Genomic DNA, 26,190 nt, shown 5'->3' with positions numbered 1-26,190 from the left:
GATAGTCTTAGGTGTGGTTTGAAGGGCGGCACAACATGAGGGGCCGAAGGGCCTGTATTGTTCTATGGTTTCTTAACCTCTATCCTACTGATGAACCCAAATCCAGTTAGCTTCTCCACTGCTTTTTGCTTGTCGTCTTCTCTTGTCCCTTCATGATTTACCATTAATTTAATGCAGAGTACTTTAGCTTGTGTCCTGTGCCATTTTAAAAAAAAAAATCAGCATATTCATCAACCCATCCTTGCCAAGTTGGATGAGTTGCATCTACACTGGAAATCATTTCAAGATTCTTGTTCTGAATTTCTCAGTGGCTTTGATGCATAGTTTCAAAGCACTTCTCTGCCATTTTTAACCCCATTTATTGAAATACAGAGCCAGTTCCTATGGACCTCTCCCTGACTTACTCTGCCTTGTAATCTACTTTCTTGCTTTCAAAAGGAACCTAACATATTTCCTTTGACCACATCTTTGATCTTTTCCCTTTTCTAGAATTTTTATGCACCTTTGGTAAACTCAGATTTTCATTCATTTAACAAGTAGCTCTCTAAATTCTTTTGACGTATTTCAATGCATAGGAGTGGAACAAAACTGTAATCTAATAGTGGGGTTTGAATGACTCTTTTAAATCTGTTTTGGTTCTATGACATATGAAAACCCTGAATTAGATTGATGCCTGTAATTATTCATTATACACGCTGAATGCATTTTATTGCTGTATTGCTATATCATGTGTGCAAATTATTTTAAAATAGGCTTTAAATGCATTTCAAGAAGTTGAAAAAATGTCTTTGAGCTTCAAAGATATTTTGATGTGTGCTGGAGGACTATTATTGCACTTTTCCCAAATTCTTCAATTTTATTTTTTCTGCAGTTCAAATGTTATTTGATGTGCTAAGTTACAGATATTTAATATTAGTTTGGTTTTTTTAAATGAGTAACTATTATTTTTTGCCTTTTGAGCATCACCACCTACATCGTTAGAACACTCTGATGGTTTGGTAGCTCCAGTAGGTGATTTAGCCACCATTCATTCTAAACCTAACCCCAAGTGTAGACACAAGAGACTGCAGACGCTGGAATCTGGAGCAACGCCCAGCGCTGGAGGAACTCAGTGGGTCAGGCAGCATCTATGGAGAGACCTGGACAGTCAACGTTTTGGGTTGAGACTGAGCCCAGATGAAGGGTTTCAACCCGAAATGTCAACTGTCCATTTCCCTCCATAGATGCTGCATGACCTGCTGACTTCCTCCAATACTTTGTGTGTTGCTAACCCTGAGTGTCTCATTAGGCTCTGCCTTGTCGGACTGTGCTACTCTTACAAACTGGATACTGTGAAGTTGATAAAAGTTTTTTTCTTAAATCACCTATTTGAAACTTTAGAGAGGAATATGGGCAGCCATACAGAAGCCTAGTACTTCGGTGTTAGCTTCAACCTTGGGACTGGAAGTAGCCTGGGTTCTTGCCATCTCCTTGGCAACAGAAGTTATAATCCAGTCATTCTGGAAAAAAATTATCATGGATAAATTACTTGTTAATTAAAATAAGTGTTTGTAGATTTCTAAAGGCGCTCTCAAATTCGTCATCCAAGTGATGTGTAGCATGATGAAAAGCTGAGGCTGCAGCCTAGGTTCCTGGAGCACATCACTCATCATTTGTTAGATCGGTGTTTACAAATGTACAGTAAAAATCTGATTCTCCAGCTTCCAATTGTTCAGAAATACTGCTGGTCTGCCATCTGGCTCACTCATTGGTCCAGGATGTGAGCAGAGTGTCCAGAGTGCATGTGGGATGTGCAATCAGGAGCTGTGCTTGGGATTCGGAACACCAGGGGTCAGGAATGTGAGTAGGGTTGTGGCCAGAGCCAGCTCCTGAGTACGAGTATATTTGTTGTTCCCTTCCAGGTTCACTGGAAAATTTGTTACACTACTCAGAAATTTAGGAACAGCTTCTTCCCTTCTGCCATCAGATTTCTGAATGGTCCATGAACACTACCTCGTTATTCCTTTTTTTGCACTATTTACTTATTTTGTAATTTATAGTAATCTTGTCTCTTTGCACTGCTGCTGCAAAACAACAAATTTCACGATGTATGTCGGTGATAATCAACCGGATTCTGTAACATGTAAAAAGTGCAATAAAATATCTTTGGTATTAAGAGGAGCAGTGTCCAATACTCTGCAAAATCCAGTAGTCCAATGCTGTCAAAATCCCAAGCATGCTAGATTATCAGAGTTTTACTGTAATCCAGTGGTTTTTTTTTAGTTTCAAGTGCAGAGAGAATACAATGGGCTTGCTCTTGGTTTACTGCCATACCTTTGAGGCAAGGGTGAATTATTAGACACGTTTCACACGTGCCCACCTCATTGCACATTCTACCCTTTTAATAGGTTGATAGGCACTCCATTCATGCACTCCTCCACTGACGCACAGTAGCACCACTTTGTACTATGGGATCCATTGCAGCAATTTGCCCAGAATCCTTAGACCACATCTTCCAGACCCATGAGCTCTACCAGCGAGGGGGACAAGGGCAGCAAAGAGCATCACCTCCTGGATGTTGCCCTCCAAGACGCACACCATCTTGACTTGGAAATATATCGCCATTCCTCCAAATTGTGGGTAACATCCTGGAATGCCCTCCCTAACAGCATTTGTGGGTATACCCACACCTCAAGGACTGCATTGGTTCAAGGCGGCAGCTTATCACCACCTTCTCAAGGGCAATTAGTCATGGAGTAATGCAGCATGGAAACAGGCCCTTCGGCCCAATGTGTCCATGTTGACCATGGTGCTCAACAAGCTAGTCCCATTGTCCCAATTAAGGACAGGGAATTAAATGCTGGCTCAGCCTGTGAAGCCCAATTTCTCAAATTAATTAAAAAAAAACTTCATAGGCAGTGAAAAACATTGAGATACCCCAATGAAAGGGGCTACCCAAATACAGACCCATACTATCCTCGCATGGATCCCTACTCACCCCACCTTGCAATTATTCCGATTTACTCAATTTACTGCAATTACTCAAATAGTCATTTATGATATGTATGACTGGTTAATATTAGCAAGCTGTTCTGAAATGGAGTTTACAGCAGAGTCCAGTGCTATCTTGCTTGATTATCTGTAGTCACTTCTTTTAAAAAAAAATGAAGATCAATGTCCTAATTAAAACTTTGGTCAGGCAGCAAAATTTGTATACTGCTTCAAAAGCAATGGCATTATTTGAACTCTCTGGCCTCGTTCAAATCCAGCTGGCTGACTTCTGATCTGTTTCAGGAAGGAAAACAGCGTACATCCCACTGGTACTCGTCATGAGGTTGGCTGTGGGACATTAGAATTTTGTGGTGTAGAAAGTGGCCTTTCAGCTCTGCATGTCTGCACCAATTCTTTGAAAGACCCAGCTTTCTTACCGTAACCCTGCAAGTTAGTTCACATTGAGTGCATCTAATTGCTTTTTGAATCAGAACAAGGCTCTGTATTTCATTTCTAGTTCTTTTTGATAATGTCAAATCTATGACCTCTGGTAACTGATCCACTTGCCAGAGGAAACCATTTGCTACTGTTTGGTCCATTGAAATTCTTCAATTTTGAATGCCTGTATTTGGTCTCTCCTTAACCTACTCTGTTCTAATCCCAATTTCTCCATTCTATCCATATAATGAAAGTGTTCCACCTTGGTAAGCAACAATTGCGTACTTTCTAAGGCTTTGACACATTTTTAAAATGTGTCATGTTCCAGAATTATATACAGCAGTGATTTGTAACTTCTTTTGAAAGACTTGGTTTTTGTTTACAAACTTAAAGTGAAACTCTGACAATCTAGTGTCCTTGGGACTTTAGAAGTTCTGGACTAACAGACTTTCTGGACTATTGGACGTTACACCTATTAATACCCAAGCACCTTTTTATTTCACATTTTCTACATTTTGTAGACTAGTACAATAAAAGTTCAAGTGAAACAAACAAGCACTCTGGGTGCAAACCTGTCCACTTTTGACCTCTGGTGTTCTGGACCCCAAAGCTGGCTCTGGCCACACACCCAGCCCACACTCTGGACCCTGGCTCTAGATGCACTCCAGATCCCCACGCTGGCTGCACGCCCTGCTTGCACTCTGGATCCCCAACTCACATTTTGGACTAATGAGTGAGTCAGATGCTGGAGTATAAATTTTCTTTTGAACAATTGGATGTCTGATAATCAGACCTGTATCTACTGTGTTGTCTTTGCTAACCCTCTGTTACTTCATTAAAGTCAAGCCTTTACAAATCAATGCTGACTGTCCCTTATTATTTCTATACATTTCCAAGCAAGGATTAATTTTGCCCCTGACAATAGTCTGGCTTCATCTGCAATCCTACCCACGTTCCTGACCCCTGATGTTCTGGACCACAACCCTAGCTCCTGCATATCCAGCCCACAGTCTGGACTCCGGCTACCCTCCAGATTCTTGACTCTGGTTGCACATCTCCTGCTCACATTCTGGGCAAATGAGTGAGTCAGATACTGGAGCATCAGGATTTCTAAATAATTGGATACTGAATTATCAGAGTTTTACTGTTCATTTTTTCCAGTCATTTAAATATTTCTCAACAATTCTCTTCCTCCAATCCCTTAACTAATCACTTGTTAATCATCATATGCCTATAATATCTTCAATTTTCTGTGCAGGTCTGTCTGCAATACTTTTAGTCCTTTGAAAGACTTCTATTAACATCTATTGTGTTGTCTTTGACAATCCCCTGTTACTTCATCAAAGTCAAGCCTTTAACAAATCAATGCTGACTGTCCCTTTTATTATTCTATACACTTCCAAGCAAGGATTAATTTTGCCCTGACAATAGTCTGTAGTGTTACTTTCCCACCATTCTTATTGACTGGTTGATTTGTTGTCACAAGGTTTGTATTTCTCCCTTGTGTTTTGTTTTGACATTGTTGCAGAGCTCTTGTTATTAGAACATAGAACATTACAGTACAGGCCCTTCGGCCCATGATGTTGTGCTGACATTTTATCCTGCTCTATCTAATCCTTCCCTCCCACATAGCCCTCCATTTTTCTATCATTCATGTGGCTATCTAAGAGTCGCTTAAATGTCCCTAATGTATCTGCCCCCACAACCTCTGCTGGCAATGCATTCCACGCACCCAACACTCTCTGTGGGGTTTGGGGGGGGAGAGTGTGGGGGGAACAAAAACTTGCCTCTGACATCCCCTTTGTACCTTCCTTCAATCACCTTAATTTTTTTTATATGTGCCCCCTCGTGTTAGCCATTTTTGCCTCGGGGGAAAAAGTCTCACTGTCCACTCGATCTCTGCCTCTTATCTTGTACACCTCTATCAAATCACCTCTCATCCTCCTCTCCAAAGAGAAAAGCCCTAGCTCACTCAACCTATCCTCATAAGATGTGCTCTCCAATCTGAGCAGCATCCTGGTTATCTCCTCTGAACCCTCTATAAAGCTTCCACATCCTTCCTATAATGAGGTGACCAGAACTGAACACAATACTCTAAGTGTGGTCTAACCAGAGTTTTCTAGAGCTGCAACATTACCTTGTGGCTCTTGAACTCAATACCCCGACCAATGAAGGCCAACATGCCATACACCATCTTAACAACCCTATCGACCTGCATGGCAACCTTTGAGGGATCTATGGATGTGGTCCCCAAGATCCCTCTGTTCCTCCACACTGCAAAGAGTCCTGCCATTAACCTTCTAGCTTCAAATTCGATCTTCCAAAGTGTATCACTTCACACTTTTCTGGGTTGAACGCCATCTGCCACTTCTCAGCCCAGCTCTGCATCCTATCAATGTCCTGTTGTAATCTATACCAACCTTCATGTCATCAGCAAACTTACTAACCCACCCTCTCACATCCTACTCCAAGCCATCTATAAAAATCACAGAGCAGGGGTCCCAGAACAGATCCCTGTGGAACATTACTGGTCACCGACCTGCAGGCAGAATACGCTCCATCTACCACCACCCTTCTGTCTTATATGGGTAAGCCAATTCTGAATCCACTGATGCTCTGGATCCCATGCCTCCTGACTTTCTGAATAAGCCTTCCATGAGGAACCTTGTCAAACACCTTACTAAAATCCACGTACACCACAACCACTTCTCTACCTTCATCAATGTGCTTTGTCACATCCTCAAAGAATTCAATCAGGCTCGTGAGGCATGACCTGCCCCTCAAAGCCATGCTGACTGTCCCTAATCAGCCTATGCTTCTCAAAATGCCCATAAATCCTGTCTCGAAGAATCTTCTCCAGTAATTTGACCACCACTGAATTAGACACACTGATCTGTAATTCCCAGGTTTATCCCTACTCCATTTCTTAAACAAAGGAACAACATTTGCCATCCTCCAATCATCTGGCACTACTCCTGTGGCCAGTGATAATGCAAAGATATTAGGATAGTGGCTAATATTAGGATGATGGTTTTAGTTTGCAGGATGCCTGTTCTTTTGTGAGGTTGGAGAAGTACTGGTGTTCCAATTGATCCCAATGGGGAAGAAAATGAAGAGAAAACTTCCTGGGCCTTGTGTAGTCTCAATCCTCTTTATTCCTTAAAAGTGACTAACTTGTGTCCTTAGTATTTGCAAGACAGTGAGCAAATAGGCTTAACCACATATCCCTGCCCTGTTACCGTAGCCTACCATCTCCCTTTACTTTAATCTTATCTTAAACATCAATGTAGTTTCTGCACAGAGCTCTAGCTCTGAAAATATATTCCACAGCAGCAACTCCCCAAGTGAATGTCTCTTGCTCCTGTCTTGCATCCATGCCATCCTGTTTTAGGTAGAATCAGACTACGTGTGGTCTATCTCCTGTCCAGTGTTGTCATCATTTTAAGCATTCATTTTTAGAACATTACTCTATAACCTGCATAGTTACAAAGCTGACTATATCTTGTTACAAAGCTGACTATATCTTGACAAATAACATTACAGAAAAAAAGTGTGACACTGAGCTGCAAAAGGAGGTATTAGAGTAGATGATGTTTGGAGATGTTCTGGAGGTGGAGAATCTTAGGGTGGGAATTCCAGAGCTTCAAGCCATGTTGGGTTAAAGCAATGGCTGAAATAAAAAGGGAAAATACTGGATAAGCTCTGCAGGTCAGGCAGCATCTGTGGAAATGGAAGCAGTTAATGTTTTGGGTCTGAGATGGGGTGGAGTTTGTTAGGTGTGTTCAGGAAGGGTTCTTGACCCAGTATGTAGATAGACCTACAAGAAGAGAGGCTGCGCTTGATTTGATATTGGGAAATGAACCTGGTCAGGTGTCAGATCTCTGTGGGTGAACATTTTGGTCATAGTGATCATAATTCTATCTCCTTTACGTTAGCACTGGAGAGGGATAGGAACAGACAGACTAGAAAGGTGTTTACTTGGAGTAAAGGGAATTATGAGGCTCTCAGGCAGGAAATTGGAAGATTAAATTGGGAACAGATGTTTTCTGGGAAAAGTACAGAAGATATGTGGCAAATATTCAGGGGGTATTTGTGTGGAGCTCTGCATAGACATGTTCCGATGAGACAGGGGAGTCATAATAGGATACAGGAACTGTGGTGTATGAAGGCTATAATAAATCTAGTCAAAAGGAAAAGAAAAGCATGCAAAAGGTAGAGAGCTGGGTAATGTTAGAGATCTGGAGGAGTACAAGGCTAAAAGGAAGGAACTTAAAGAGATTAGGAGAGCCCGAAGGGGACATGAGAAGGCCTTGGCAGGCAGGATTAAGGAAAACCCCAAGGCGTTCTACAAGTATGTGAAGAGTAAGAGGATGAGATGCCAAAGGATAGGGCCTATCAAGTGCAGCAGTGGGAAAGTGTGTATGGATGCGGAAGAAATAACAGAGGTACTTAATGAATACTTTACGTCAGTATTCACCACGGAAAAAGATCTGGGGGATTGTAGTGGGGACTTGCAGCGGCCTGGAAAGCTTGAGCATGTAGATATTAGAAAAGAGGTGGTGCTGAAACTTTTGGAAAGCATAAAGTTAGATAAGTCGCCGGGACCGGATGAGATGTACCCCAGGTTGCTGTGGGAGGTGAGGTAGTAGATTGCGGAGCCTCTGACGATGATCTTTCCGTCGTTGATGGAGATGGGAGAGGTTCTGGAAGATTAGAGGGTTGTGAAAGTTGTTCACTTATTCAAAAAGGGGAGTAGGGATAGCCTAGGGAATTATAGACCAGTGAGTCTTACCTCAGTGGTTGGTAAGCTGATGGAGAAGATCCTGAGAGGCAGGATTTGTGAACGTTTGGAGAGGTATAATATGATTAGGAATAATCAGCTTGGCTTTTGTCAAGGGCAGGTCCTGTCTTACGAGCCTGATTGAATTTTTTGAGGATGTGACTAAGCACATTGATGAAGGGAGAGCAGTAGATGTAGTGTATATGGATTTCAGCAAGGCGTTTGATAAGGTAGCCTATGCGAGGCTTATGGAGAAGGTGAGGAGACATGGGATCCAAGGGGACATTGCAGTGTGGATCCAGAATTGGCTGGCCCACAGAAGGCAAAAAGTGGTTGTTGAAGGGTCATATTCTGAGTGGAAGTTGGTGACCAGTGGTGTACCTCGGGTCTGTACTGGGACCCTTACTCTTTGTGATTTTTATAAATGACCTGGATGAGGAAGTGGAGGGGTGGGTTGGTAAGTTTGCGGATGACACGAAGGTTGAGGGTGTTGTGGATAGTTTGGAGGGCTGTCAGAGGTTACAGAGGGACATAGATAGGATGCAGAGTTGGGCTGAGAAGTGGCAGATGCAGTTCAACCCAGATAAGTGTGAAGTGGTACATTTTGGTAGGTCAAATATGTTTGCGGAATATAGTCTTAATGGTAGGACTTTTGGTAGTGTGGAGGATCAGAGGGATCTTGGGGTCTGAGTCCATAGGATGCTCAAAGCGGCTGCGCAGGTTGACTCTGTGGTTAAGAAAGCATATGGTGTATTGTCCTTCATCAATCAGAGAATTGAATTTAGGAGCCGAGAGGTATTGTTGCAGCTATATAGGTCCCTGGTCAGACCCCACTTGGAGTATTGTGCTCAGTTCTGGTCGCCTCACTACAGGAAAGATGTGGAAGCCATAGAGAGGGTGCAGAGGAGATTTACAAGGATGCTGCCTGGAATGCAGAGCATGCCTTATGAAAGCAGGTTGAGGGAACTGGGCCTTTTCTCCTTGGAGAGACGGAGGATGAGAGGTGACTTGATAGAGGTGTATAAGATGATGAGAGGTATTGATAGGGTAGATAGTCAGAGGCTTTTCCCCAGGGCTGAATTGGTGGCCACTAGAGGACATAGGTTTAAGGTGCTGGGGAGTAGATATAGAGGAAATGTCAGGGGTAAGTTTTTTACTCAGAGTGGTGAGTGCGTGGAATGGGCTGCCGGCAACGGTGGTGGAGGCGGATGCGATAGGGTCTTTCAAGAGACTTAGATAGGTACATGGAGTTGAGTAAAATAGAGGGCTATGGGTAAGCCTAGTAATTTCTAGGGTAAGGACACGTTTGGCACAGCTTTGTGGGCCGAAGGGCCTGAATTGTGCTGTAGTTTTTCTATGTTCTATCCTCCATCGAAAGAGAGGAAGCAAGTTAGTCTAAGTAGCAGAGAAGGTGTGGCAAATGGGTGAAACATAGGGACTCTCTCTGACAAGGTGAAATAATGTAGCCATTTTGCAGGGCAGTTAAGCTGTTTTCTCCAATGTAATGTGTTGCTAATGTTGTATAGTCTGGTTGACTGTGTAATCCTAGGAGGCCAGAATGTACAAAAGAATTATGAAGAGGAGAATGCCAGGCAAGAATGGCCAGTCCTGATATGAACAGAAAGAAAGAGCAAGTTATCTGAAGTTGGAGAATTTGGTGTCGACTTCTGCTGGCTGTAATGTGCTCAGATGAAAGATGAAGTGTTCTTCCTCGAGCCTGTGTTGGTCCTCATTGTGATGGTGTAAGTGGCCATACTCTGAGGTCAGAGTATAAGTAGGATGGAGGGTCAAAGTGGCAGGCAAGTGGAGACTTGGGAGGAGGCCACATTGTGAACCCTGAATGCAGTACACTACATTGGAAGCAGTGTCTGGGAAGGCCATTTTGGGTCCCTGAATAGTAGGGAGTGAAGTGTCAAAAGGATGAGTATCACATCTCCTGCGCTTGCATCTGAAAGTGTCATATGACAGAGTAGTAGTTTGCACAGAAGAGTAGACCAGGGAGTCGTGAAGGGAGTGATCCCTTCAAAATGCTGAAAGGAGAGGGGAATGTGTGTCTGGTGATAGAATCTTGTTGGAGCTGGTGGAAATGGTAAAGGATGATCTGTTAAACCTATAAGTTAATGGGATAGAAAAGCGGGACCATGGACTCTCCCCTTGCAGAAATTGCAAATGACAGCCCCTTGATTTGCCCTATAACAGTATTTCCCTTTTATTCAAACTATTGCCCCATCTTCTCTGCTACTTAGACTCGCTTGTGTTCTCTCTCAGTTCTAATGAGGGGTCTCAGACTTGAAATGTTAACCGTTTCTTTTTTCTTAATTGCTGCCTGACCTACTGAGTGTTTCCAGTATTTTCTGTTTTTATTTCAGATTTGCAACGTCTGCAATTTTATTTCAAATTTTCGTTTGCTCCCAATAGCTGTGATTTTGTTTTTGTTTAAATCTATGGAGCTCAAGAGTCCTGAATTGGAGTGTAAATATCTTGCAAGAGTGAAGGATTGGCAGAGTTTAGAGATGATGAAGGCCAAGGTTGAGAGGGTTTTTTTAAACAATGCTGAGAATTTTAAATCAAGGTGTTGCTTCATACAGGTCAATGAAGACAATGGTTATGTCTGAACTGGATGGCATGAGTTGGGAGATGGGAAGCAGCAAAAAAATTTGAATGACATAAAATTTTATGGAGGGTGGATTGAGGATGCCATCCAGGAATGTTTTAAAAATGTAAGCAAATGACTTTTTGTTTTGCATGCAGCAGTTGTAAAATAGTTATGTTTACTGTAATCCTTAATTTGTGGGGTGGTACAACAACTAAATGTTCATTCACAGCCTCAGATTGGTTATAATTTTGTCATTTAATTATTAACAAGGCAACAGACCAGAAAAGAGTTAAGTTCAGTCCTCTGTGTGCTGTGGTGTTAGAGCTTAGCTTGGACAGTATTTTGTTGCCTCCTGTTCTTAACGTTGCACAGTGCAGATGGTATTGATTTATTGGTCACATAACATAATACAGAACTTCGAACAATACAGTGCAGGAGCAGGCCCTTTGGCCTACAATGTATGTGCTGAACATGATGCAGAATTAAATAAACTCTTCTCCTGTGCATGATCCATATCCATCCATTGTCTTCATATTAGTGTGTCTGACAGCCTATTATTTGTCTTCTTCAACCACTACCCCTGGCAGCTCATTCCAGTAACCTACCACTGTCTGTGTATATTTTTTTTTAAAAAAGCTTGCCTTACACATCTTTAAACTTTCTCCCTCTCACCTTTAAATTTATGTCCTCTAGTACTTGACGTTTCTACTATGGGAAAGATTCTGACTGTCTACCGTATCTATGCTTCTCATAACCTATATACTTCTATCAGGTCTCCCTTCGGTCTCTGATGCTCCAGAGAAAACAACCCAAGTTTGTCCAACCTCCCCTTTTCGCTCTTACTCTAATTCAGGCAGCATCCTGGTAAACCTCTTCTGCACCCTCTCCAAAGCCTCCACGTTCTTGCTGTAATGGGCAACCAGAAGTGCACACTTGTAAATTAACACCGGCAAGGAAGGTTTATTTCTAATATTTCCTTAAAGCTTGTATACCTATTTATGGTTGCAGCTAAATAATAACTGGTCAAGAGTATGTCAATAGAACCCAGCAGTCTATGTTGGTGTTCTCACCCCACAGTGAGCAAACAGTCCCAATCACATTTCCCTATCCTATTTGCAAAGCCTGTTTTCACCCTTTCTTTGATCCCTTATTTAATCTAATCTTAAATATTAACACCCATTCTACTGAATGCACTATCAGTGAAAATAAATTCTGCAGCATTAATTCTGGGTAAATCAATAAGCATGTTTTACCCCCATGCACTCCTGTTCTATACTACATATGTAGTAGAAATAGTCTGACTTCACTTGCACTGTTATAACAAAACTGGCTGTAATCTGGCCTGGCCATGAATATACACTTTCAAGAGGAGCTGCGTGAAGAAAACAATTATCAAATGGCTGCGAACTTAATTTATGAATTTTAGAAATGGAATCTGCATTAAAGCAGCATTGGGGAGGGGGACTAGTGGGATAGATTTGCTGGCTACTGCAGGGAAGCAGGCATCTTCTGTTAGCTGCGAATGGGACATTTCTGCGTGCCATCTTTCCAGAGCTGGAAGTGCTGAGCAGGCTCACTAACGGAGACGGTGAGGCTGGCTGAACTGTTCATTTCTGACTTGAACTGTTTGGGTTATGAACTGTTCTTGGGAATGGAACCCTGTAGTAATTGGGAGAGGACCTGCATTGGCGTTTTATTATGAGTGGGTTCAAGATTTTAAAAACATCTCGTGTTCCTGATGAGACCACATCTGGGATGCTGTGTTGGTTGGCTTTTTCTAGGAATTAGCAGTAGTAGAGGGAACGCAAGAAAGATTTGCTGCCTTGTTTCCTGAAGTGGGGATGGGGTGATTGACATGTAAGGAGATAATAAGCAGACTTGTACTTCTAAACTCAGATACATCACAAGCACATACCTCCCCACCATCAGTAGGATTACATGAGGTGCTTCCTCAAGTAGGCAACATCTAACATCAAAAATCCCCACCATCCAGGCCGTACCATCTTCTCACAGCTACCATCAGGCAGGAGGTACAGAAGCCTGAAGTAGCTCACCACCAGGTTCAAGATCTGCTAATTCCCTTCAACCATTTGGTTCTTGAACCGACCTGCACAGCCCTATCACTACAGCAACACTATGATCACTTTGCACTAAAATGGACCTTTTTTTGTTCCAATTGTGTTCTTTCTTGTTTAAAAATCGTGTACAACTTGTTTGTTTTTCTTGTGAATGCTGCTTATCTGATGCTATATGCCTGTGATGCTGCTGCAAGTAAGTTTTTCATTGCATGTGTACTTGTGTATATGACAATAAACTCAACATTGAGTTTGAAACTCCAGAGTATCAGCTGAGAGGTGATCTCATTGAAACATATAATAGCTTGACAGGGTAGATGTAGTGATCGTATTTCCTCTGGCTGCAGTATCTCGAATAAAGGGTTCCAGTCCCAAATAAGGTGCTGAGATGGGGAGAAATTTCTGCACTCAGAGGGCAATGAATCTTTTGGAATTCTCTACTAAGAGGTTGGGAAGGGTTAGTGGCTGAATATATTCAAGGTAGATATTGATGGATTCATGGATCTTAAAGGAATGAAGCAATATTGACAGTGCAGGATAGTGGAGCTGAAATAAAATATCAGCCATTATTGACAGGCAGAGCAAGCACAGGAGGCTGAATTGCCTATTCCTTATTTCTTTCAATGATATCAGTTGAAAGGTGAATGCATGTCAAGGCACCAGGATAACTCTGCTACTCTTCCTGGAATATGTGTCTATTTTTGCATCTGATAACCTGGAAGGCACTTGGCTGACTTCATCCAAGAGTAAAATTCCTCTCGTTCTGTTCTAATGTGCTGACGCGGATTACATGCGGCATGAATCTACCTCATTCTGACTCTGGCAAGAGTTTTGCTACATGTGAACCGAAGCTGAAGTATGTTGATGTATCTTTGCAGGAAAAAAAATTGGAAATTGAGAAATGCAACTGGAAGCTGTGGGGGAGGGGTGGGGGGAAAGTATCATGCATGTGCACTATTGTGTAGATGGATTTGTGAAAAGTACTGTAGTTACTTTCATCTGCAAGCCACTGCATTAAAGAATTGAATCAGTGTGACTGAAGTGCACTGGATTTGGTTGTATATTCTAATGTCTGATTAGCATTTATGGAAATGATGATTTATGCATTGTTACTAACAAAAAAATGATTTGAGAGGGCACAAACAGATTTTTTTTTAATGCAGTGACCACATGTCCCTCAGCACATCCTTATCGTTTCTTTTTGTTCCCAGATTCTCTCAACCACCCCAGCTTCCTGCCACTGTTCAGCTGCAGTTGCTCAGTCTATGACCTAGCCCAGACTCTCCTGGACTTCTCTCAGTTGCGGGCCAGGCTGGGGTGATGGCTACAACTGGCAGTGTTGGGTGGGTCAGGTGTAATCCTGCTCACTCACTCCAGACCTTGATGTGAGAAACAAATTGATCCTCTTTGGTGACCTCTGTGCCAGGGTTGGAAGAGATGCAATTCTGTGGAAAGACTGGATTGACAAGGAGGAAGTAGGGGGATGTCAAGTTGAGTGGAATCATTCTCCTGGCACAATGCTTGGAGCATGGTCTTGTCATAGGCAGCTCAAGATGTTCTGACAACATCCCCAATCCTGCCTGTGGTATCCATTGGATGATATGATTGCCCAAGCTGGAATTGACAAGGATGTCTGCATCACCTAACCTTGATAGATGCCAATGTCTCTTGGTCTGAGCACATAATCCAGTTCATCATCTTCGTCACCCTGGCCCCCAAACTACAGCAGCAACAGAAATGTTACCTTAATTCCAGGAGCATGGACACTGGCGTGGAAGAAAGTCTGCGCTGGATCCGGAGGGTCTGCCAAAGGTTGTGGTTTCTCTGAACAAACACTCTCCTTGAGATTTTGATTTTTCTGAAGTAGAGTACAACACGCAGCTGCTGTTGTATGTGTGTCCTTAGCAGGAGTGACAAACCATGAATTTCGACCCCTACATCTTTTGTTTCAGCTTTAGAAATCAACAGGTCTGAGTTGCAGCCTGTAACTTTGAAGAGTTAACCTCGAGTGAGACTCTGGCCTAAATATTGGGTATCAGTATTAAAACCGCACAATGTGTTCTACTTCCGACAGTTGTGGAAGTACTGTATCTATTGTGATGTTCAGTTCCTGGCATTTAAAATTCAGTGTTGTCTTCGAACTACCAAATGCTGCCTTGTATGGCAAGTAGCACCAGGCAGCAGCACAGCCATTCCAATAGTTAACTTGAGCTGTCAACAAGTGTGGGTTGCAGCTCCTTAAAGAGGCCACTTCAACATTAACACTTTTTTTTAACTATAGCAAGTATGTGTGCTTGCCAGTGCAATGCAACAGATACTGATACCAAGGAAGCATGTTCTAGAGTGGTGGAATTCCTGATGGAAGCAATTGAAGGGTCTGCATTGTATAAGTAATGGAGGCACGCAGCCTGCCACAGCTTTTTCCGGAAGGCACTGGGATTTGGTGGCAAGACACCTTTCAGCATGCTCTCCAGTTCCTGGAACCATGTATCAGTGCTGCAAAAAGTTCCAAAATGACCTGCTATGTTAAGGTGAGACCTTGTGTGCAACTCTTCAGAAAATTGTTATTACTTTAAACTTTCAGCCTCTACACAGACAATACCGAAAATGTAGCACAATGTAAAGTCTATAGATTCACACAAGTCCAACCATTCATACTATATGATGTACTCACATAGCCGTAAATACATGTGCAACAGCACGAAGATACATCTTTCTTGTACAAACAATAACTGTCCAGACAAGCAAACATTAACACAATAACATTTTTGTGCAGGCCAAAAGTTATCAAGGCTGCCTTTTCAAACCAGCTTCGGGAATTGCTGAGAGACTTCCTACAGGATTGTGTTTCTGTATCACATTGTCATTCTTTATTCATATTATTGGCCTTTCTTCAACTGACCATATGTTTGCTCATTGTTTTTTATGTAACAACCTTCTCAAACACTAATGTGCTTCTCTCAAAATTGCAGAAAGAACAAGCATGGGAGGATGTAGGAGAGAGAAGGCTCCCTCGCAGGAGGAAGAAAAGGAGATTGCAGAGGTGCAGGTGGAGCACCCAACTGAGGTGTTGGGTAAAGATTCTGGACCTAAGCAGCCTTGCTCCTCCCAAGTTCGTGGAAACCCTTGCTACGCTATGTACACTGCATCTCACTCCACACAGCACGGGCTCAGATACAAGCATATCAAGGGATGAGTAGCTAGAATCTAGACTACTGGGTTATTTTCATAGGGTGAGCTATCTGGCCTCAGTGGCCTGCAGTCGTGCCAAAATGGGAAAGGTAAGTATCCTGAGGTCTTGCGATAAAGCATGATGGCACAACATTTCTATGCCCTGAAGGGGAAGTACATCAGAGAATGTTGGAATGCCATGCTAAGGGCTGACTGCCCATTGTGCTGTAACATGTAGGGATCACACAGGTGTTGGTGGCCACACCTGCATCTAGTCACATTGGAGTCTGGAGAGCATGAGCTCAATGATGGAGGTTAAACAAAACTCTCAACCTTCCACTGTGGCCAGCCAATCATTATGTGGCCATTGGATTTCCCTACTACCTGATGCCTGCATTGGCAGAGTTGGTTCAACCAATAAACACAACTCAGTGGGGAGGGGGGTGGGGTGCTCAAGCTGCATCTGTTGTAGCTTTCTGGAGAGTACCTCTGAGCAGCTTGTCAATCTACATGTGCAGACTCTTACTATGCAGGAACAGAGAGATGGAAGTCATGAGCTGAAAACAACAATGTCTGAGGGATGCCTTCATGTGCATATGGATTTGGCAGCTGTAACAGCACCCTCAGATGCGCACCATGTTTACCTGGTTCCCTGAGGATAATGAAATAGTTGAGTAGGAACATATTAACCTCCCTCAAGGTGTTAGCATTTCACTTGGTAATTCTGTTTTGCAAATGTTGTAGCATTTATTCCCCAATTTGTATTGCAATGAGCCCAGTCCTGTTGGGACAAAGAAGCCTGAAGCCAGACCTTGCAGGGAAAGAGTTACTTGTGGGCATTGACATGGCCATGTGATATTGAGTACATGGAAATAGATTGGCTTTCCACAGGCCACAATGAAAGCACCATTTCATAGCTTGAGAATCATAAGACTTTGAGCAGCAAGTAATGGGAGTGTGTATTTTTCTTTTTATAAGCTTCCTTTCATTTAAATTCCTGCAGTGTAAATAATAAACTTGGTTACATTGGAAAGATTGGTTGCCTCAGCGTGCTTCTGTGTCCTTTTTTCTTTAAAAAAAAATGTTGAAGGGCATTTCTTGAGCACCTTGCACAGAACTGTGTATTGATGAAAGCTCAGAGTAGGTGTGTGGGTAGTTATTCACCTTAGTGCAACTTTAAACTATCAAAAATTACACTTGCTGACCAGAGAAATCTAGTGTACATGCATTTCAGATTGTTCAACAACACCATCAGGCATCTCCCCAGATCACTTGGCTCTTTCCCTGTCCTTTCTCAATTCCATGAGCAATGCTTTAACAAATTTTACCTGCACTATATTGCACCATTCAGTAAAGCAGATGATTCTACCTTTCAAAAACAAAAGGTGGCAGGTTAGACTAATATTGAGTAGAAGAGTCATGAAAAGTGGCATTGACTATCATGAAGTTCTTCTTGTGGATGACTGCTACCTATATTGACTAGGCATTTAAGAAGTTGAAGCTCTGTCTGTTCATGAAGAGCTCTGGGTTAATTATAAGAGCGGCTTGTTGAGGCCCTGTACTTTTGGGAATCCAGCTTTGTAAACAAATGATAACTCATGCTTGTCCATCTGCTCTCTGCTAGCATTAGGGGAAAAGTGAACTCATTACTGCAAGGATAGAGTGCATTATCATAGTTAACTGCAGAGTTTTGCTACCAACAGTGCAGAGTACTAGCCAGTGGGTGCAAATGGAGGATGAGGGCCCATAGCTTGAGCAGGATCTGTGTCAGAGCATAGCAGTCTCTGCAGATAGCAGAGCAGATGGTGATGGAAGATAGTGCTAGAGGTGACCGTTTTAGTAGAGGTGCAAAGCAGAAGCTGGTGGACTGCTGCTTCTCTGCTCACAGTGTAACCAAACCATGTATCTGCTCGCCAACTCCCCTTATCCCTACCAAAGTTAAAAGCTTCCAGTGAAGTCTTGAGGTTGAGATGTGCTCCTTCAAATTTGAGCATCAGCCTGCAGATGTTGTCAGTGACACTTCAAGTAGCAATGTTATGGAGTAAGCAACACAAACATTGATATTTCAGGGAGTGATAACAACTTGGGGTGGCAGATTGACATCTGCCAAGTGGGATGTAAAGTATGGTTAAAAAGTGAAGTGATGTCATCACCCTTGTAATCAGCTGTTAAAATGTCAGCATGTGTGATGGAATTTATTGGATACAATGGCTGGCGCAGAGTCAATCTGATTGGGGGGGGGGGTGGGGAAGAAAAAGTCAAGACTGCTGCTTAATGATCTGCATTGGATCTCATTGCACTGAGAAAAATGGCATGATAGAATACAATATCTAAGCCTTCCAGGAACATGATTGCATGTGCAATAACTACAATTCCTAAAACCTCTCAGCTCCATGTGAATGGGTGACTGAAAGCTTCTGAATAACAGTTCAGTAATGGGAAGAAAGTTACCAGGCATACCTGCAAATGGGTGCCAAACTGCAACATAGCAATAAAGAGATAAGTGATTCCCTCAACCAGTGGGTTCGATCAATGCTCGGCTTGGTGGTGGAAGGAGTCGGGTTGGTAGTGGAGGGTTGTTGTTTAGACTGAAGGCCTCTGACCAGTGGTGTGCTGCAGGGATCAGTGCTGGGTCTACTGTTGTTTGTCATCTATATTAACGATTTGGATAAGAGTATAGTTGGCATCGTTAGTAAGTTTGTGGATGACACCAAAGTGGTGGTATAGTGGACAGTGAAGAAGATTTATCCAATATCACAACAGGATCTAGATTGACTGAGAAAGTGACCCAGGAATGGCAAATTCCTTTACAAGAAATTGAGATATGACCTCCATAAAGCTATCAGAGATGCCAAGAGACAATACTAGTCCAAAATAGAGTCCCAGACCAGCCATCAGTTGTGGCAGGGCTTGCATGCTATAACCGGCTACAAAACTAAGTTGGGCAGCATCCCTTCCTGATGTGCTTAATGCATTCTATGCACGCTTTGAACAGAAGGGGCTTGCTTTGTCACCACCAACCCTGACAGCCTCCAATACACCTGAACGCGTGGTCACCATTGAGGACATCAAATCAGTCTTCCGGAGAGTGAACCCACAGAAAGCATCTGGCCTGGATGGTTTCCCTGGCCATGTCCTCAGATATTGTGCTGATCAGCTGGCAGGGGTATTTGCAGACATATTTAACCTCTCCCTGCTTCACTCTGAGGTTTCCACCTGTTTTAAGAAGACCACTATCATCCCAGTACCTAAGAAAAATGAGGTAACGTGCCTTAATGACTACCACCTGGTGGCTCTGACATCCACCATCATGAAGTGCTTCGAGAAGCTAGTCATGGCACGCATTAACTCCAGCCTCCTGGAAAGCCTAGACCCACTGCAATTTGCCTACTGCCGAAACAGTTATTGGATTCGACTGTTTTAATTAGTTTTTTTTAACATGTATAGTGTTTAATACACCTCAAGTGGCTGCACAAGGAATGGCCGCTTACTAGCTTATTGGTTCGTCCATCAGGTGAATATGTGGGTTTTTCATTGGTTGGTTTGGCCACAGGTATCTAATAGGTTTCCTGATTGGACTATTGTTAGCTAAAGAGTACCTCTTATCTCAGGTATAAAAGGGGTCGCTTTTTGTTAATCTCTCTCTTGCTCTCCTCCCCCTGGCCTTTTGTTCCCTTTGTCTCAGCTCATCAAAGCCAGTGCCATGTGCTCTGCAACTGTTTCTTTGTTTTAAACTTTCCAGTAAAACTTTGTGAAGCATCAAGTTGTTTTCGACTGATTCCTGGACTCCTGGAAAGAACCTGTGGATTTGAAAATAAATGGATCTGACACATTTCTACAATGGATGCCATCTCCCTGGCCCTACACTCATCTCTGGAGCATCTGGACAGTAAAGACACCTACATTAGACTATTGTTTATTGACTACAGCTTCTCCTTCAATACTATAATTCCATGCAAACTCGTCACCAAACTCCGAGACCTGGGACTCAACACCTGCCTCTGCAACTGGATCCTTGACTTCCTGACCAACAGACCGCGATGAGTGAGGATAGGCAGCAATACCTTCAGCATAATTATTCTCAACACTGGTGCTCCACAAGGCTGCATACTCAGCCCTCTACTCACTATTTACTCATGAGTGCATGGCCAGATTTTGCTCTAACTCCATCTACAAGTTTGCAGATGAATTCCCTGTAGTGGGCCGTATCTCAAATACCCATGAGTCGGGGTACAGGAAGGAGATAGAGAGCTTGTCCTGACATTATGTCACTAACCTTTCCCTCAATGTCAGCAAAACAAAAGAGCTGGTCATTGACTTCAGGAAGAGGGGCAGTGCACATTCACCTGTCTACATCAATGGTGTTGAGGTCAATACGGTTGAGAGCTTCAAGTTCCTAGGAGTGAACGTTGCTAGTAGCCTGTCCTGGTCCAACCACTTAGATGCCACGGCCAAGGAAGCTCACCAGTGCCTCTACTTCCTCAGGAGGCTAAACAAATTTGGCATATCCCTTGTGATACTCACCAACTTTTATCGATGCGCCATAGAAAGCATCCTATCTGGATGCATCACGGCTTGGTGTGGCAACTGCTCTGCCCGGGACCGCAAGAAACTGCAGAGAGTTGTGGATACAGCCCAACATATCATGGAAACCGGCCTCCCCTTCATGGACTCTTGTCTATACTTCTTGCTGCCTTGGTAAAACAGCCAGCATAATCAAAGACCCCACCCACCTGGGACATTCTTCTCCCCTCTCTCATCAGGCAGAAGATACAGGAGCCTGAGGGCACATACCACCAGACTAAAGGACAGCTATCCCGCTGTTATAAGACTATTGAACGGTCCCCTTATATGATGAGATGGACTCTTGACCTCATAATCTACCTTGTTATGACCTTGCACCTTATTGTCTACCTGCACTGCACTTCCCTGTAGCTGTGACACTTTACTGTGTATTCTGTTATTGTTTTTACCTTGTACTACCTGAATTGATCTGTATGAACGGTGTGTAAGACAGGTTTTTCACTGTACCTTGGTACAAGCGACAACAATATACCAATGCCAAATGAAATTTAACCTGGGCAAGTGCAAAGAGTTGCATTTTGGGAAGTTAAACCAGGGTAGGTCTTGCACAGTAAATGGCAGGACTTGGAGAGTGTTGTAGAACAGAGAGCACTCTGGGTACAAGTAAATAGTTCCCTGAAAGTGGCAACGTAGGTGGGTGGTGAAAAAGGTGTTTGACATGCTTGCCTTCATTAGTTAGGTCATTGAATACAAGAGTTGGGACATCATGTTACAACTGTTCAAGACATTGGTGTGACCACACTTGGAGCATTCTGAACAGTTCTGGTCACCTAGCTATGGAAGGATGTCATTAAGCTGGGAAGTGTGCAGAAAAGATTCACAAGGATGTTACTGGGACTGGAGGGCTTGAGTTGCAAGGAGAGTCTGGATAGGCTGGGACTTTTATTCCCAGCACATAGGAGGCTGATGGGTGACCTTAGAGGTGTATAAAATCATGAGGCACATCAATAATGTGAATGGTCATTGTCTTTTTCTCAGGGTAGGCGAGTCTAAAGCTAGAGGGCATAGATTTAAGGTGAGAGGGAAAGATTTAAGGGGAACCTGATGGGCAGGTTTTTCACACAGAGGTTGGTGGGTGTGTAGAACGAGCTGCCAGAGGAAGTGGTACACTGTTCAAAAGGCATTTGGACAGGTCCATGGACAGGAAAGGTTTGGAGGGATATGGGCCAAACACAGGCAAATGGGATGAGCTTAGGTTGGCACCTATGCATGGGTTGGGTTGAGGATCCTCTTTCAATGCTGTGTAACTCTATGACTCTGTGACATCACGTTGAGTACAATAGTGGTCCATAATTAAACAGTAAGTAAGAGGATCGGCCCTAAGAACATCCCCATCCTTAACTATGGTGAAGCTCGGCACATGAGCGCTTAAAAGCTGAAGCTTTGTGACTGCCTTCAATAAGAAGTGCTGAGTGACCCTATCTCTGTCACCACCCACCCACCTCAGTTCTAAAACCTCAACTGCCCTTTTCCCCATTACTGGGAGTTGCTGTGCGTCTACCCTTCATCTCATTGTTGTTGGAAGTACTCATTGGTTAAGCCAGACACTTGGATTTCTTCATCGAACCCTAGGAGCTATCTGCTCCTTTGCTGGTATAACCATTCCTTTTTGGATCTTGCCTTTGAAGCATTTTGGAATGACTATCTAAATGAAGATACTACATACATTACCCACAGCTGCAGAGATTAATATTAGGAAATAATGCTGTGTTTTGCTATATAATCTCTAAATTGATGGGAACAATTGCAATTTGAATGCCTTTTTAGTATCTTTAGCATGGGTATGAAATACTATATCTTGTGTCCTTTTCAAAAACCTGATTGTCTTCAGAGTATTTGGGGGTATTTTTTTCAATAACTTGTTTCATTGGCAATTTAACGAAGAGCTTTTGTGACTTTTATTATATGTTCTGTTTTTATACTGTTGGTGTGTTTTGGGGAAATATAAATGCCACACTTTTGATCATAATTTTCAAATTTGACTTAAAGGGAGGAATTTTAAGGCAGAAGCTGGCTATTAAGAGAACAGCAGTTGTGTGTGGGTGACATTCAGATGTTGAAGCAGACAAGAATGAATGTTGATAGCAGTCTGTTTGCTCAAATGAGGCAATTTTCGATCATTTTCCTCAGCTGCCTTCGTCCTCCACCTAACTGCTAGATCCTGGTTTTCCCAAGGCTGCCAGATTCAGTGCTCAAAAAAAAGATACCCTTCCCAAATTAAGACATCTCATCTTGGTGTTCTCAATTTCTTCTGTTCTCTCAAAATTCTGCATCCACCCCAATTCCAGACCTTCCTTTCTTGTGTTGTTGTGTTTTTGGACTTCTAGCTCCCTGGACAGGTATCTGCAAGGCCTTGATGCCCTCAAGATAGCCTGCCCAGGAACTTGGATCCAATTCCCAATGCCCTTGCATCTTCAGATTGTAAGAATGAACTTCTTGCAGCTCAGATAAATTTGCGTTCCTGATATTATTGCTTGGTGTAACATCTCTATTTATAAACCTATGATTTGTTCTGATCAGTCCCATTGAGGGATCATGGTATTAGAAAGTAATATTTTATCCCAGCACTTTTTTGGCAAGTTTCCAGTAATCAATTTACTTTGTATTTTTGATTATGGGTGTATATTAGTTCATGCAAACAAGAGTTTTCTCTGAATGTTTTCATGCAGTATTGATATGAGTTTTCACTGTTACGCTCATGGATGTGGAACTATAACCTTATATTTCAGCAACTTATTTTTGATGGGAATAACTATTCTAATCTTGAATAGGGCATCTGTACATGTTCAAAGTAAAGTAAAACTGTTCCCAGTGTTGGAAGAATCAGAAACTTGAGGCACATGGTATTTATGTTGACTTGGTAGATTAGATTCAAAATTGGTTTGCCCATAGAAGACAGAGGCTAGTGGTGGAGGAGTGTTATTTTGGCGGGAGAGCTGTTGCCAGTGGTGTTCTGCAGGGGTCAGTGCTGGGACTTCTGTTGTTTGTGATGTATACAATTTGGACAAAAAAATATTGGTGAGCTGAATAGTAAATTTGCAGGTGATACAAAATTGGTGGAGTTGTGGATAATGAGAATGGTAGTCAAAAGATGCAGGATGATCAGTTGGAAATGTGGGTGGAGAAATGGCAGATGGAGTTTAATCTGCACGAATGTGAGGTGTTACACTTTGGGAAGTCAAGTGTAAGACTAAAGTAGACCATAAAAGGCAGGATCCTTAGAAACACTGATGTACAGAGAAATCTTGTCTATCGCTCACTGAAGGTGGCAACACAAGTGGATGGGGAGGTAAAAGTGGTATACGGCGTGCTTGCCTTCATTGGTCGAGGCATTGAGTATATAAATTGGCAAGTCATGTTGCAGCTGTGTAAAACTTTGGTTTGGCCACATTTGGAGTAGTGTGTGCATTTCTGGTCACTGCATTACAGGAAGGATGTGGAAGCTTTGGAGTGGGTGTAGAAGAGGTTCACTAGGATATTGCCTGGCTTGGAGTGTATTAACTATAAGGAGAGGTTGGACAAACTTGGATTGTTTTCTCTGGAGTGTCAGAGGCTGAGGGGGCAACCTGAGAGATACATAAAATAATGAGAAACGTAGTGTCTTTTTCCTCGGGTAGAAATGTCAAATACTAGAGGGCATAGGTTTAAGGTGTGAAGGGGGAGATTTGAGGAATTTTTTTTCCTTCCATTTAAGCAAAGCAGCCCTCCTGGCTATAAGAGAAATAAAGGCCAATGTGTATAAATCAGAAGTCTCCGAATTACATCTTTTTCTCCAACAATCCCAAATAATGCAGTTAAAGGATTTGGCTTAAAATTTATTTTAAAAAGCATGGAAAAGGTTTGAAATACCTCTATCCAGTATTTTTCCAGACTCGGACATGACCAAAACATATGAATTAAAGAAGCCCCTCCATTACTCCCCCCACTCATACTCAATGGTTACGGGATGTTATGTCATATCTAAATTTAGAGAAGATCTGTTGCTCTATTTCTGGATCTATTCTGAACTTTCAAGTATTATGGGGACCTTTTGAACTACTTTCAAAACCACTGATTTGGTGCTTAAAGTACAGATATTGGCCAATACTATTATGTCTTTAGGGTGGGTTTTTTTTTTGGTCTTTCTTTTGTCAACCAAACAGCTTTGGTTTTGGTAGTGGGGTTAGATTTTTTAATAATAAAATTATTCCAATTTATTAATATTAATTATCATTTTTGCTTATTAATATGAAGTATTGTGATTTCAAGTGTGATTCAATACAATCTATTTTGTAACATTTTGTTTTTTTTCCTTTGTTTCATATACTTTGTATTTTTTATTTGGAATTAATAAAAATATTGAAAAAGAAAGGAATTTTTTTTAACAGAGTGGTAGGTGCCTGGAATGTGCTGCCAGAAGAGATGGTGGATCCAGATACAATACTGACATTTAAGAGGCATTTAGACAGACCCATGAACAGGCAGGGAATGGATTTAATTTGGCATCATGGTCAGCACTGATAGTGTGGGCCAAAGGTCCTTTGTGCTGTACTATAATCAGCCAATCGAAGGCTTGGATTTAAGGTACTTAACAAAAGAATCATAAGCAATGTTACGGACTCAGTGAATGTCCCTTTTAGATAGAGTGTGTGTGTGTGTGTGTGGCGTGCTTACGTCAATAGAAGATGACGTAATGACGTTGTTGAAGAAGAAGGGAGAGAGACACCAGCCTGCTAGTTTTCTCTATCAATGGATGAGAAACAATAACTGTGTCTACCACTGAAATCCATGTATGGAAGTTGGAAGTAATCCGGTGGAGTTCACTTTGTTGCTGACCTGTAGAAGGAAACGGGTATTTGTGTGTGGACGACCACGATTCGGATGATTTTCGGGGTGAGGAAGTCACTACTGAGTAAACACTGAAGTGTCATTTGGGTTCCATCGTGGAACATTTGGATTTCGTATTTACTCTCTCTATGTTTCTCTACGTCTACGTCTTATCTTCAGACAACGGTGGTTGTTGAAGAAGCCCTTGCTCATGTTTCACCTTATGGCTTGCGGAACTGAACTTTAAGAACCATTCCTGAACTTGGAGTTTGGGACTTTGTCACACACACACAAAGAGTTTAGTTTTGGGGTTACCGTTCAAGGTTTAACATTTTTGAATTCTAACATACTAACATTTTTACTTTTATTTTACGTATTATCATAAGTAGTGATTAATAAAATAGTTTTTAACACTGAATCATGCTCAGTGTGTTTTTTTTGTTGCTGGTTCGTGACAGCAAGAAGAGAATGTGCTTTCAGCAGAGCTGTTGTATTCTAGAATGTTCTGTCTGAAAGGAGAGTGGAAACAGGATCCAGGAATTTGGATATGTATTTGTAAACATTTGTGGGGCTATGAAAGTAGGCAGGGAAATTGTACTAATTTAATAGCTCTTTTGAAGATCAGGCATGCCGGATAGAATGATACTTTGTGCTTCTTTAAACTTAAGAAATCATCTTTTCTTGAATCAATGGATTGCTTAAGAGATTGTATTTGGATTGTTGTACACAGCTACAATGAAAGAACTGCACTGCCTAATGCATCTATAGGA

The 26,190-nt window shown here is 42.3% G+C and overlaps 1 protein-coding gene across 4 annotated transcripts in view; it reads left to right on the top strand.

Annotated features, from left to right (window-relative positions):
• Positions 1 to 26,190, top strand: part of acsl1a (acyl-CoA synthetase long chain family member 1a) — a 134,017-nt gene that overhangs the window by 11,646 nt on the left and 96,181 nt on the right. Inside the window, exon 1 of one of the 4 annotated variants that reach the window (XM_052019613.1) lies at positions 25,301 to 25,486. The exons of the other annotated variants lie outside the window; for them this stretch is intronic. The gene's annotated coding sequence lies outside the window, so the exon portion shown is untranslated. Of the gene's footprint in view, positions 1 to 25,300; positions 25,487 to 26,190 lie in introns of those variants that run through there. 4 annotated transcript variants of the gene reach the window in all.

The sequence above is a fragment of the Pristis pectinata genome, chromosome 7, assembly GCF_009764475.1.
Source record: "Pristis pectinata isolate sPriPec2 chromosome 7, sPriPec2.1.pri, whole genome shotgun sequence".
Taxonomy (NCBI): domain Eukaryota; kingdom Metazoa; phylum Chordata; class Chondrichthyes; order Rhinopristiformes; family Pristidae; genus Pristis; species Pristis pectinata.
Note: the sequence above shows the minus strand (reverse complement) of the source record. Positions and strands in the feature narration are given on the sequence as shown.